The 13,976-nt window shown below is 42.5% G+C and overlaps 1 long non-coding RNA gene across 1 annotated transcript in view; it reads right to left on the reverse strand.

The window, feature by feature from the left end:
• The window catches only part of LOC133081153 (uncharacterized), a 225,036-nt gene that overhangs the window by 127,020 nt on the left and 84,040 nt on the right, over positions 1-13,976 (reverse strand). The window contains exon 2 of the long non-coding RNA XR_009698744.1: positions 4,825-4,926. This is a non-coding gene — a long non-coding RNA (uncharacterized LOC133081153). The remainder of the gene's footprint in view (positions 1-4,824; positions 4,927-13,976) is intronic.

A 13,976-nucleotide genomic window follows, 5' to 3' on the forward strand; every position in this document is an offset into this window, starting at 1 on the left:
ATCAACAGAGGAATAGATAAAGAAGATGTAGTACATATATACAATGTCATATTACTCAGCCATAAAAAAGAACAAACTAATGCCACTTGCAGCCACATGGATGGACCTAGAGATTGTCATACTGAGTGAAGTGAGTCAGACAGAGAAAGATAAATATCATATGATATCACTTACATGTGGAATCTAAAAAAAGGGTACAAATGAATTTATTTAAAAGACAGAAATAGAGTTACAGATGCAGAAAACAAACCTATGGTTACCAGGGGGTAAGGGGTGAGGAGGGATAAACTGGGAGGTTGGGATTGACATACACACACTACGATATATAAAAAATAGATAACTAATAAGGACCTACTGTGTAGCACAGGGACCTCTACTCAATACTCTGTAATGGTCTATATGGGAAAAGAATCTAAAAAAGAGTGGATATATGTGTATCTATAACTGATTCACTTTGCTGTACACCTGAAACTAACACAACATTGTAAATCAACTATACTCCAATAAAAATTAAAAAGAAAAACAATGACCATCTCTGAATCTTGTTTTGTTTACGTTAATCTCTTCAAGGTAAGATATAGTGCTTGTATGATTTTTAAAAAGAGAAGAGGCAACTAACTTAACACAATTTACAATTACAGTGTTCACAATTTCTACAAGTAAATCTCTGAACTAGCCAGAGAGAAGGTACTTTCACAAAGAATTTGTGTAATTTATTTTTAATATAAATTTACTTGCTGCTAAAACAGTTAAAATTATTTAGTTATAAAGGCAATGGATATTCGCCATCCTATGCCCAGGAGTCCTTGTAGGTAAGTGTGATCTTCCTGCAGATATGAGGAGATCCAGGGCTCATGAGCATGGCCCCTCACTCACTCACGGGGGGGCGGTGAAAGGAGACTGCAACGAGCCTGGCCACAGTCAAGGAAGGTTATTGACGCATCTGAGTGAGAGCTTCTCAGTGGGGCTGGGGGCTGACCTCACCCCCTGGGGGCATCTGGCAATGTCCGGAGCCGTGTTTGGCGCTCACGGTCAGGGGGAGGGTCCTGGCATCAGTGGGTGGGGATGTGGAACACTGCCCTCATCGTACCACACCCAGGACAGCCCACCACAGAGAATTCTCTGCTCCAAAATGTCAATAATAGTAATGAGTGTCTTTTAAACATTATCCCTACATTTCCATGAATTCCCACAGTTCAAGTTCTACCCAAAGGCAGAATCTGACAAAACTGCCCTTTTCAGCAACTTTGCCTGTAAACTGAAGGCAAGGCAGCTGCTGGCCGGGACGCTGGGGGGCTGGGTGTGGGGAGGAATAGAGGGGGCGTCACAGGACACTCTGGGGTTATCCGGGGCAGCAAGCACTATGGAGGCTCCTCACGGGCCAGCCTTGCTGGCAGCTTCCGGGAATTGTCCCGAGAAGCCTGTTCCTCCAAGATGCAGTGTCTGCCGTGGACCAGGAGCCACACGTGGTACCCTCCTCCCGTGGCTACAACATGGGCTCCTGGAAGCGTGGAGGCCGTCAGGGCAGCCCTGGTTCCCGTCCCCAGGACTCTCCGGTCTGCCCTGTTAGGCGTCTTGGTCCCCAGGGAAGGACAGTCCAGCAGGGAGTGAGTTATCCATGGAAACACAGGGATGCCCCGTGGACTGGATCTGGAGGGTGAGTTGGGAGCCGCTCAGGCTGCTGGACCGACAGGTGGCAAGGGCGCCAGTGGACCCACGGTATTAGGACGCAGCGGAGCTTCTGCTCCAAGCAAGGGCAGAGGGTCAGACCAGGGGGTCCTCTGAATCCCCCACTGGCACCACCACATCCCCTGGAAAAGCTCACGGGAGCCTGCAGAGACCCCCACAGGTAGGACCACCAGGAACTCAGGCGTCTGAGGCATGAAGCACACTCACTCACCTTCACCCGAAAGTCAAGGTCTCAGACTAGCAGAGCCACTGGCCGGGGCCAAGGAGATGTGGAGCAGGGAGGGGAGACGGGAGCCCCGCAGAAACTAGAGCTACCATCACCCCCATAGTTCTTCTCCGCTGTGTCACGTATATATTTATAATGAAAACTAAAGCAACCTGAACAACCTGTAACCTAGTTTCCGAAAGGCTGTGTTGGCGTTAGTTAGTACACAGGGCCCAGAAACCAAGAAGGGGTCAGGCTGACCTCAGTGAACTTTGTTCCCAGACCCTGACTAGGAGTTAGACTGTGCGATGAGTGGGATAAAAGTAAGCGTGTTTGCATTTTATACGGGACGGGGGCATTTACAACAGAGAGTGCTATTTGACAGCGTGGGGATGAAGAATGGGATCCATGGAGCAGACTCCAGCGGTGGCTCCCACGGGGGCCGCCAAGCATTTCCAAATAGGCTCCCTGCACCTCTGTCACTTTCCCTCGCTGGGATCGACCCCTTCCCAAACAGTAACATGAGCACAAACATCAACTACAACAAAGGAGTTTTCCAGCCTTCCTGGCAGTCAGACGCAGGCAAGGCCCCCGGGTCTGGGCCCCCGACCTTCCCTGTGTGGGAGCAGGCATCCCTGGAACGAGGCTCGTGCCCGGGTACCAGGGCATCTCCTCATCATGCGGGGCCCTGCAGCGGGGCTGACAGCCTAGTACAGAACATCTCTATCCAGCCCCACCAAAAGGTCTGTGATGTGCCTAACATCCCTTCTTTGCAATTAAGAACCCTACCTAATTCCTGGAAAAAATATGCAGTTGTCTCTCGCTAGCTGCAGGGAGTTTGATTAAAGAGCTGATAAGAGCACTGAAGAGGCATCATGCCTTGTCTTTGCTGAACCAGAGAGGGAAGCAGATTTTTGAAAAGAGAGAAGAAAAGGCTTGGTCTCCACCCCAATGTTCATTGCAGCACTATTTACAATAGCCAGGTCTTGGAAGCAACCCAAATGTCTATCGATAAATGGATAAAGAAGATGTGGTACATATATGCAATGGAATATTACCCAGCCATAAAAAGGAACAAAATTGGGTCATTTGTAGAGACGTGGATGGACCTAGAGACTGTCATACAGAGTGAAGTAGGTCAGAAAGAGAAAAACAAATATCATGTATTAACGCATATATGTGGAATCTAGAAAAATGGTAGAGATGAACTGGTTTGCAAGGCAGAAATAGAGACACAGATTAGAGAACAAAAGTACGGACACCAAGGGGGGAAAGTAGGAGGGGGGGGGGGTGGGATGAATTGGGAGATTGGGATTGACATATATACACCAATATGTATAAAATAGATAACTAGTAAGAACCTGCTGTATAGAACAGGGAACTCCACTTCGCTGTACAGTAGAAACTAACACAACATTGTAAAACAACTCTACCCCAATAGTAAAATAAATAAATAAATAAAAAAGAAAGAAAAGGCTTGGTCTCCTCAAGGCTCTTACACAAAACTCCCACCAAAAAAATGACTGTGTTCCTGGCTATGGAAACTGACACCCCATGTCAACATCTTTTTCTGAGAGCATCAAGAAGGTAAAAGAAGGTCTTAGAACACGGAGGTGCAAACATGTGAGGTGGCACCAGGTGAGATGCACGAGGGGTAGAAGAGGAGGGAGGAAGGTCATCAGGGGGCCAGTGACAAGGGTCCACCTGAAATTTCAACATCGTTCATGCCTTAAATCTCTCCTGGAGTAAGAAATAAGATAGACTACAAATTGCCACCTCTTCCTTTGAAAAATCAGACGAAAGCCTCTATCTCTAAAGGCTTCAACTGATTATTTTATTTATTGGCATCAGGGAAGGTAAAAGGTCACACCTCTGCTCTCAAATACACTCCAAATGGTGCAGATGGGTGAGTGGGCTGTGGCCCTCTGGGGGTTTCCTGAGAACACACTGCAGCCCCGGGTGTTTTAGGAACGAACTGCAGTCAGATTGCCCCTGAAGGGACATCTATGCCCCGTCTCACTCGCCATCAGAGTCTCAGACACACACGCAGAGCCACCGCCGCCAACTCGTGGAAGCCCATTATAAGCCTGGTAAGGTCATTCGACGCCCCTGGAGAAGCCCCATTCCGGGTGTGAGGTTTCACTGCGGTCACGCCCACGTGTGCCCACAGAGCCCCTCCTCCCAGCACACATGTGACAGCACGTGTGACATGTGACGCCAGCAGGACCAGAACCCAGACCCCATCTCACGCTCGCTCCCTGGATCTCCAGCGGCCCCTCCCCTCCTTCCCAACCACTACACACGAGCACCGCATTTCTGAGCCGCTTATAGACACGCCTGCATCTGAGCAGGAAAATCCTCTGCTAGAAGCTGCGAGACTGCCCCCTGGGTGTTTACCCACCTCCATCACCTCCATCACCTGCATCACCTCCATCACTGCATCACCTCCATCACCTGCATCACCTGCATTACCTCCATCACCTACATTACCTGCATCACCTCCATCACTACATCACCTCCATCACTGCATCACCTCCCATCACCTGCATCACCTGCATCACCTCCATCACCTACATCACCTGCATCACCTCCATCACTACATCACCTCCATCATTGCATCACCTCCATCACTGCATCACCTCCATCACCTGCATCACCTCCATCACTGCATCACCTGCATCACCTCCATCACTACATCACCTCCATCACTGCATCACCTCCATCACTGCATCACCTCCATCACCTGCATCACCTCCATCACTGCATCACCTGCATCACCTCCATCACTACATCACCTCCATCACTGCATCACCTCCATCACCTGCATCACCTCCATCACCTGCATCACCTGCATCACCTCCATCACCACTATTACCAGCACCTCCCGCCGTGTGGACGTGGCCCAGAGGATGAAAGGGGTCACACGGTACCTGAGCAGTCCCCATGGTGGCGGAGCCGGTGCGAGACAGGTGTTCACAGGCAGCTGCTGGGAAACCGGGCTGCTACGGCCGGGCCTCGGATGGTGGGAAGGCCTATGATGAGGAATGGATAGAAATGGGGAAAACATGATAAAAGAGGGTAAACAACCTCCCCCATGGGAAGAGAAACATATGGAATGTACATTAAAAAAACATGACACTGAGCAATAATTAAATCAATCTAGAACAGCAATATGGCAAGAACGAAATAGGCAGAGACACTGTATATAAAAAATAACACCAGGTATTTTTAAATAAGACCGTGGAACCGAGAACCCTGTAGGCACCTACATCACATGGGCATTATGCAAGTATTTCGATTCTCCAGCTGGATTTGAGGTTATGATAGATAGATTTCCCAACTTCAAAATATTCACCCAAAGAGAAATAATAAAACCATACTTTAAATTAGGGGTGATGATTCCTCATATAATTTGAGGATGGAAACAATATTTGTGAACTTAGACTGGTTCTGCAAAGAACCAGCCAGATTCCAAGAAACAAAAGAACAGTCCCAGGGAATATTAATAATCGATCATTTTCTTTCCACGAAAAAAAAAGTGCTATCCCCAGATAAACCCTAGCACAGCATTATTTTAAAAGAGGTGCTAGTTCATATACTTTGATAAATTATAAAGCCTCTGCTCCTTTTTTTCATTGCATACTGATACACGAAATTACTGTTTCCCCCAAAATGAACCAGATGAAAGAGGAACACGCATTTTTTTGAGAAGACTTGTTTATAACATCACACTGGAAAGTGTGCTGTGCTTTCTTCATACTGAGCTTGTAGGATCACAAATGCTCACCCACAAAACACTTCACGTGGCCCTGAAACACCATGGTCACATCAGATTAATTTCCATGAATCCAGAAGAGCTGCACGCTGTACCCCATCTTCTGAAAATCCTGTTTTGTCAGCAAAAGCTCTGACCAACCACCAGTCTGATCACATGCTACTAAACACCATGTACTTACTTTCAAAGGTACGATTCTAAAAAGTTGAGAAAATGAGCCATTTCTTACTGTAGCAAGCACCCGCCACAAGCACTGATTACAATACACAAACTGGATATCCACCCTTGGTCTCCGGTAACCAGTTAACACACATGTGTTGTGACTGTCAATCTAAACTGTATACTAGTTCCACGTTATTGAAGGTTAAAATGCCCGACCCTCCCAGAATTGACATCCGGCTCTTCTGCTGGACTAATTCACTTACTGTATCACCAAGATCTCTCCATGTCAGCACACAGTTAGGCACGCCTCCTTTTAATGAACTTCACTTCACTGCATTTTGCAGATACTGTGGTTTTTACAAATTGAAGGTCTGTAACAACCCTGCATAAAGCAAGTCTGTTGGTGCCATTTTTCCAACAGCCTTTACTTGCTTCATGTGTCTCAGTCACATTTTGGTAACTCTCACAATATTTCAAACTTTTTCATTAGTATTCTATTTGTTATGGTGATCTGTGGTCCGTGATCTTTGATGTTACTATTGTAATTGTTTTGGGCATCACGAACCTCGCCCGTAAAAGACGGGAACTTAATCATTAAATGTTGTGTGTGTTCTGATTGCTCCACCGGCCATTCCCCGTCTCTCCCCCTCCTCAGCCTCCCTCTTCCCTGAGATACAACAATACCGAAATTAAGCCGGTTAATAACCCTGGCAAGGGCTTCTAAGTGTTCAAGTGAAAGGAAGAGTCGCACGTCTCTCACTTTATGTCAGAAGCTAGAAATGATTAAGCTTAGTGAGGAAGGTATGTCAAAAGCTGAGACAGGCTGAAAGCTGGGCCTCTTGCACCAGTTAGCCAAGTTGTGAATGCAAAGGAAAAGTTCTTGAAGGAAATTAAAAGTGCTCCTCCAGTGAACACACAAATGATAAGAAAGCAAAACAGGCTTATTGCTGATTTGCAGAAAGTTTCAGTGTCTGGTTAGAAGATCAAACCAGCCACAACATTCCCCTCAGCCAAAGCCTCACCCAGATCAAGGCCCCAACTCTCTTCAATTCTGTGAGGGCTGAGAGAGATGAGGAAGCCGCAGAAGAAAAGTCTGCAGCTAGCAGAGGTTGGTTCATGAGGTTTAAGGAAAGAAGCCGTCTCTATGACATAACAGTATAAGGTGGAGCAATAGGTGCCGATGTAGAAGCTGCAGCAAGTTTTCCAGAAGGATCTAGCTAAGATAATTAGTGATTTTCAGTGTGGATGAAACAGGCTTCTATTGGAAGAATATACCATCTAGGACTTTCATAGCGAGAGAGGAGAAGTCAATGCCTGGCTTCAAAGCCTCCAAGGACAGACTGACCCTCTCATTAGGGGCAAATGCAGCTGGTGACCTTAAGTGAAAGCCAATGATCATTTACCATTCCAAGACTCCTAGGGCTCTTAAAAATTATGCTAAATCTACTCTGCCTGTGCTTTATAAGTGGAACAACAAAGCCTGGATGACAGCACATCTGTTTATAACATGGTTTACTGAATATTTTCAGCCCACTGTTGAGACCTACTGCTCAGAAAAAGAGTCCTTTCAAAATATTACTGCTCATTGACAATGCATCTGGTCACCCAAGAGCTCTGATGGAGATGGACAATGAGATTAATGCTTTCAGGCCTGCTAACACAACATCCATTCTGCAGCCCACGGATCAAGGAGTAATTCCTACTTTCAAGTCTTACTATTTAAGAAATATATTTCATAAGGCTATAGCTACCAATAGCTACCATAGACAGTTATTCCTCTGATGGGTCTGGGCAATCAAATCAAGTCAGTTGAAAACCTTCTGGAAAGGAGTCCCAATTCTGGGTGCCATTAAGAACATCCGTGGTTCATGGGAAGAGGACAACATATCAACATTAACAGGAGTTTGGAAGAAGTTGGTTCCAACCCTCATGGATGACTTTGAGGGGTTCAAGGCTTCAGGGGAGGAAGGAACTGCAGATGTGGTAGAAACACGAGAGAATTAGAATCAGAAGTGGAGCTTGAAGATGTGACTGAATTGCTGCAATCTTGTGATGAAACTTGAAAGATGAGCAGTTGCTTCTTATGGATGAGCAAAGAAAGTACTTTCTTTAGATGGAATCTACTCCTGGTGAAGATGCTGTGAAGGTTGTTGAAATGACAACAGAGGATTTAGAATATTACAGAAACTTAGTTGATAAAGCAGCAGCAGGGTTTGAGAATATTGACTCCACATTTTTTTAATGTTGCTTTTTTAAAAATTCTTTTTCATATTCTTTTCCATTATGGTTTCTTACAGGATATTGAATATAGTTCCCTGTGCTATACACTAGGACCTTGTTTATTGGCTGCAATTTTGAAAGAAGTTCTGTGGGTAAAATGCTATTAAACAGCATCGCCTGCTACAGAGAAATCGTTCCTGAAAGGAAGGGTCAATCAACGCAGCCAAATTCACTGTTGTCTTAAGAAACTGCCACCCCAGCCTTCAGCAACCACCACCCTGATCCGTCAGCAGCCTCAACATCAAGGCACGACCCTCCTCCAGCAAAAAGATTACAATTCACTAAAGGCTCACATGATGGTTAGCATTTCTTAGTAATAAAGTACTTTTTAATTAAGGTAAGTACATTGGGTTTTCTAGGCACAATGCTTTTGCACACTTAGTAGACTACAGTATAGTGTGAGCATAACTTTTATATGCACTGGGAAACCAACAGCTTTGCGTGACTTGCTTTATGGCGGTGGTCTGGGCTGGAACCCACAGTATCTCAGAGCTGTGCCTGTACTTAATTATTTTTTCTTGCCTTGAAGACTCACAACTGGCCCTACAAATCCCTTACTGTTAGGCATTTGTGTTGTTTCCAATTTCCTCCAACTGGTAACAATTTCGTATATATTTTTGATTGCTCTCAGTGAGTTTATGCAGAATAGGTTTCTATGAGTAGAATTACTGGGTCAAAGGATATGCACATTATTAGCCCCAAATGCTGCCCAAACATTTGTACCTATTTACCCATCACATAGTATCAATTTTTTTTGTTTTTGCCTCTGTTGAAAAGAAAGTTTCTCATTGTTTTCGTTGAGTTTCGGGGCCTTTTAATATGACTACTGATCAAATGTATTTCTGTATAAATTACTTGTTCCATAGATTAGCCTACTTCTTTGGGATGATAAATTTTTAATTACCAAACAAGTATCTCTTTATAAATTCCAGAATTTTATAATTCTGCTCTGTAGGTTACAAACATTTTATTTCATTGTCATTCATGTGTTAACTTCATCAATGGTATCTTTCAACAATTTAGATGGGTTTAACATTATTTATGTGTCCAAATATATCAATCCTTTCCTTAATGGTTTCTGTGATTAGAAAGATCTTCCCAATTCCACAATTTAAGAGATGTTTTCTATTAAATTTTCTTTTAGCTCTTCTATAACTATTTTTAATGACTGGAACTTTTTTAAATGTATTTGAAACTTTTTTGAGTTGTGAAATAGAAATTAATTTTTTTCTCTCCAGTGGCAACCAGTTACCCCAACAAATTGGCCAAATAATCCATATTTTCTCCACCAACTTGAAAATGCCACTTAAATAGAGAAGTTTTTTCTGCAGATCTGTCTACCTTCTGTAGCATTAGAATGAGATTTTTCTCTCTGGTAGATCAGAACTCCAACCATTCAGATTTTCTTTAAAACTCTTTTTTGGACAATCTTGTGAATTTATTCTTTTAGTTAATTTTATTATCCCTTAATTAACTCCTCTCTCCCCACCTTTATTGCCCTTCCAAACAGGATTCTGACTAACGTTACAGCGCACGAGTGCACACGCACGCACACACATGCACACCTGAAGGGAAGTGATGTGTTTCAGTACTGAGTTTCCCACTACAGTGTCTCTCCATACCAAGCACTTGGTAACGTCTTATGTCCTTTCCAAGCATTTTACCACTTTTTCCCCTATAGCCCTCATCCATTCCTGTTTTATCCCAAGGTATTTGGTAGGGTTTGTTGTTTTTGAAAGTGGACCTCAAAAACAACATTATTTTATCATGTGCAGTATAAGGATTTTTATTTATTAGTTTTTTATGTGTCCTATATAATCAATGTTCCTACTGATCTAGCAGATTTTGTATAATATCTTCCATTTTTCACTGAAATTAAGTCTTGATTTCCAATATTTTATCTCCTTTATTTTCCCATATAACCTTAACTAGAGACCCCAGAATAATATGGACTAATAGTGATCATTTTGACATTGTTACTTTGTTCCATATTTTAGTATTTCCTCCATGACTACCATGCTTGCTGTGGTTTCTGATTATATTCTTACCCCTGTTGAGAAAGGTCCCTGCCAATGCTCTTTCACTTAGAATTTATCATAAATGGCTACTGTATTGTTTCAAGGTCTTTCAGTATCTACTGATACAACTGTATGTATTTTTTCTTTTTTAACATGTTCATCTTATTCATTCCCACAACAGAGATTCTATTATTGAAATAATCTTAAATTTATGGAACAGAACCTACTTGGTCATATTTAATATACAGTTAATTCAATGTGCTAACAGTTTGTTTATGAAATTTACATTTACACTCTTAAGTGAAATTAGCCTTTTTCTGATCCATTACTAAATTATGGGATTATTCATTATAAATGAATTATTTATATAATTCATTATAAAAGAGTGATGCTTATTTCTCTGAAATAGTTTAGTTAACATAGAATTATCAATTCCAAGAAGTTTCTGTAGAATTTACCTATGAAACTGAGCCAGTGCCTTTCATAAAAGCACACTTATGAAAAAACTTTAATTTTCCCATGGTTACTGTTCCAGTCACATTTTCTAACCTTTGTTGAGTCAACTTACGGCACTTATATTCACCAAGAAAACCAACAATTTCATCTTGATTTTCCAACTTCTCAGCAAAAATGTCTACAGATTATCATATGATTTTCTTTTAACTTTATTATTTGTGATTCTATCACATTTTCCATCTCGAATTCTTTATATTCTTGAATTTCCTCTTTGTTTTCTTTCTTAATCTTGCCACAAGTTTATTCTCAGTACATTTTTTGCATGTTCTTGTAAACATCACCGAACTCTATATTGTATTTAATCCAACCTGAGAGTCCATTTTTAATCTTTTTTTTTTTTTTTGGCCACACCGCACAGCTTGCAGGATCTCAGTTCCCCAACCAGGGATTGAACCCAGGCCACGGCAGTGAAAGCCCAGAATCCTAAGCACTAGGCCACCAGGGAACTCCCTGTTTTTAATGTTTGAGTTTTGCCCATTTACATTTATTGTGATTACTGATAAACTGGAACTTATTTTGTCCTGATAGTTCATGCTTAATTTAATGTTTTTCTTTGTACATTTTACTATCTTATATAGCAGAGGATATATACTATCTTATATCCCCAACCTTTTTGGCACCAGGGACTGGTTTCGTAGAAGACAATTTTTCCACAGCCGGGGTGGGGATGTGATGGTTTCCGGATGATTCAAGCACATTACATTTATTGTGCACTTTATTTCTATTATTATTACATTGTAATAGATAATGAAATAATTTTACAACTCACCATAATGCAGAATCAGTGGGAGCCCTGAGCTTGTTTTCACTTGCCACTCACTGATAGGGTTTTGATATGACTCTGCAAGCAATTGGTTTATTATGGTCTCTGTGCAGTCAAACCTCTCTGCTAATGATAATCTGTATTTGCAGCCACTCCCCAGCACCAGCATCACCGCCTCAGCTCCACCTCAGATCATCAGGCATTAGATTCCCATAAGCAGCGCACCACCTAGATCCCTCGTATGTGCAGTTCACAGTATGGTTCGAGCTCCTGTGAGAATCTAATGCCACCGCTGATCTGACAGGAGGTGGAGCTCAGGCGGTAATGTGAGTGATGGGGAAAGACTGTAAATACAGATGAAGCTTCGCTCGCTCACCCGCCGCTCACCTCCTGCTGTGCAGCCCGGTTCCACTACTGGTCCATGGCCAGGGGGTTGGGGACCCCTGTTGTATAGGATTTTCATTCTACTTTTTTTGTACCTATATATTTTATTTCTCCCTTAAAAGTTTTAACATATGCAATTATATATATGTTTTTCTAGCAAAGTCATTAATTAACCAGTATCTCTAACATCCTTTTGAACAAAACAAGGACTTTAGTCCTACGCTCTCACTTTCCTCCAAGTGTAGACTTCCCTCCCCCATACCACATCTGCTCTGACATTACCATTATGTGGATTCCAAGTATGGTTGCTTATCAAACAAAGAGAAAATGTATTCCTCATTCTAAAATCAATACCCATAAATGTGTCTTTGGTATTTTTGCTAACATTTTTCTGGGTTAATTTTTCCTCATCCACAAAAACATGCTCCTGTTTTTCTTTCAACATGGTCTCTGTGGGTTCAAATTTCCAAGTCCTTGTATGTCTAAAAATATCTTTATTTCACCATCAATATTGAATGACAGTTAGACTAAGTATAGAATTCAAGAAAGTCAACAGATACCTCCAGGCACCTATTGCTCCTGTTGAGACATTCCTTGTCAATCAGTAAGCAAGTTCTATTTCCTTGACCAAGTCTCTCAGGATTCTGTCTTGACTCTGGAGTGTGTGATGTTTCACAATGATGGTTTTTCTTTGCCTTTATTCCAGCCTCGCAGGTGGTTCAATTTTTCAATCTGAAGACCGTTTTCCTCAATTTGGGGAATTATCAGCCATTTGATCACAAATATTGATTAACCACCTTTTTTTTAATAATTCCCTTCTTTAGCATTTTTGCCTTTTGCATCCATCTACTGCAACATTAACTGTGCTTCCTCATGTTCTCTCTTTACCTTTTTTGTGCTTAATTCTAGGGAATTCCTTCAGCTTGATCGTCTAGTTCACTGAATTTTTTTTCAGCTATGCTTGATCTGGGACTATCTACTGAGTTTTCATCTCAAGGGCTATCATTGTTATAATATTTCTACTTGGTGTTTTTACATAATTACCCATTCTTGCTTTATAGGTGTTCCACATGGCATATTGGTTAAAAACACAGGATCTGAAGCAGAGGTTTGAACCCAGGAGCCATTCTTTACCAGTAACACATCGTCTGCATGCCTGTTTCCTAATCAGTAGCTGCTGATAACAGGACTTACCCCATGAGGCAGTTATAAGGACTAAGACCTTATTACTCATGTAAAGTCCTCAGAACTTCAATAGAAACATCTTAAGAGCTCAGCGATGACACAGGAGTGGTCTCTGGGGCCAGTAACTTACTTTGGCTGTATGAAACCATCCACCCTACTTTTCACTGCCTCTACTGATTTTAAGGGGAAACAAAACTAAATTCTATTCTAAAATTCTTCCTTTTTCATGGCATCTGCTCCTGCTTTGTAGATGAAATGTGAAATCTCCCTTCAAAGGCATATGAGGGCTTTTTCTAAGTTCTCTTCTGGTTTCTCCTTCAGGAGGTCACCATTTATAACTCAGTGTGTTTTGCCTGTCAAGTGACGATTGCCTTCAAATGGCCTATTTTTTACCATCTACTCACCCTCATCCTTCCACAGTCCAAGCAGCCTGAGTCTGGCTTCTGGGCTCCAGAAAGTGGACAGGCAGGCTGCCACTGAGAAGGATGACAGCCATCCCGAGACTGATTAGCTGGAGAAGTGTGGACCCCACACTTGGTGAGGCAAGGAGGAGTCTCAGGCTCCCAGGCTCTTCTGAGTGTTCACAGCTGGGGGTGTGAGAATGTGCCCCCCACCCCAGCCCACTGGTCCCAGGTCCCAGAGGGAAAATGTTCGGGTCGGCAGAGCAGGCCCCAAGGAGGATCCGATCAGCAGCATCTGTGGGCTTTTTAGGCCCTAAACCTCCTGTAAACGACACTGCGTAATTTTAATATAAACTTAACTTTCCATTTTTATTCCTTAGTGCTGAAAGGAATAGGATTTAAGAAATGTAACACACACACATGCGCACGCTTCAAGAATGGAAAGCAGAGCATGGTTCATATTTATATTTTACAAAAAGTATTTTCCCTAATAGAAACAGATGAAATTATAGGAATCTACTTTCCAAATCACAAAATAACATTTTCTTAATTATATCATATGCACACGAGTATAAACATTATACCGAATATTCCCTAC

Source organism: Eubalaena glacialis, chromosome 20 (assembly GCF_028564815.1).
Source record: "Eubalaena glacialis isolate mEubGla1 chromosome 20, mEubGla1.1.hap2.+ XY, whole genome shotgun sequence".
Taxonomy (NCBI): Eukaryota; Metazoa; Chordata; class Mammalia; order Artiodactyla; family Balaenidae; genus Eubalaena; species Eubalaena glacialis.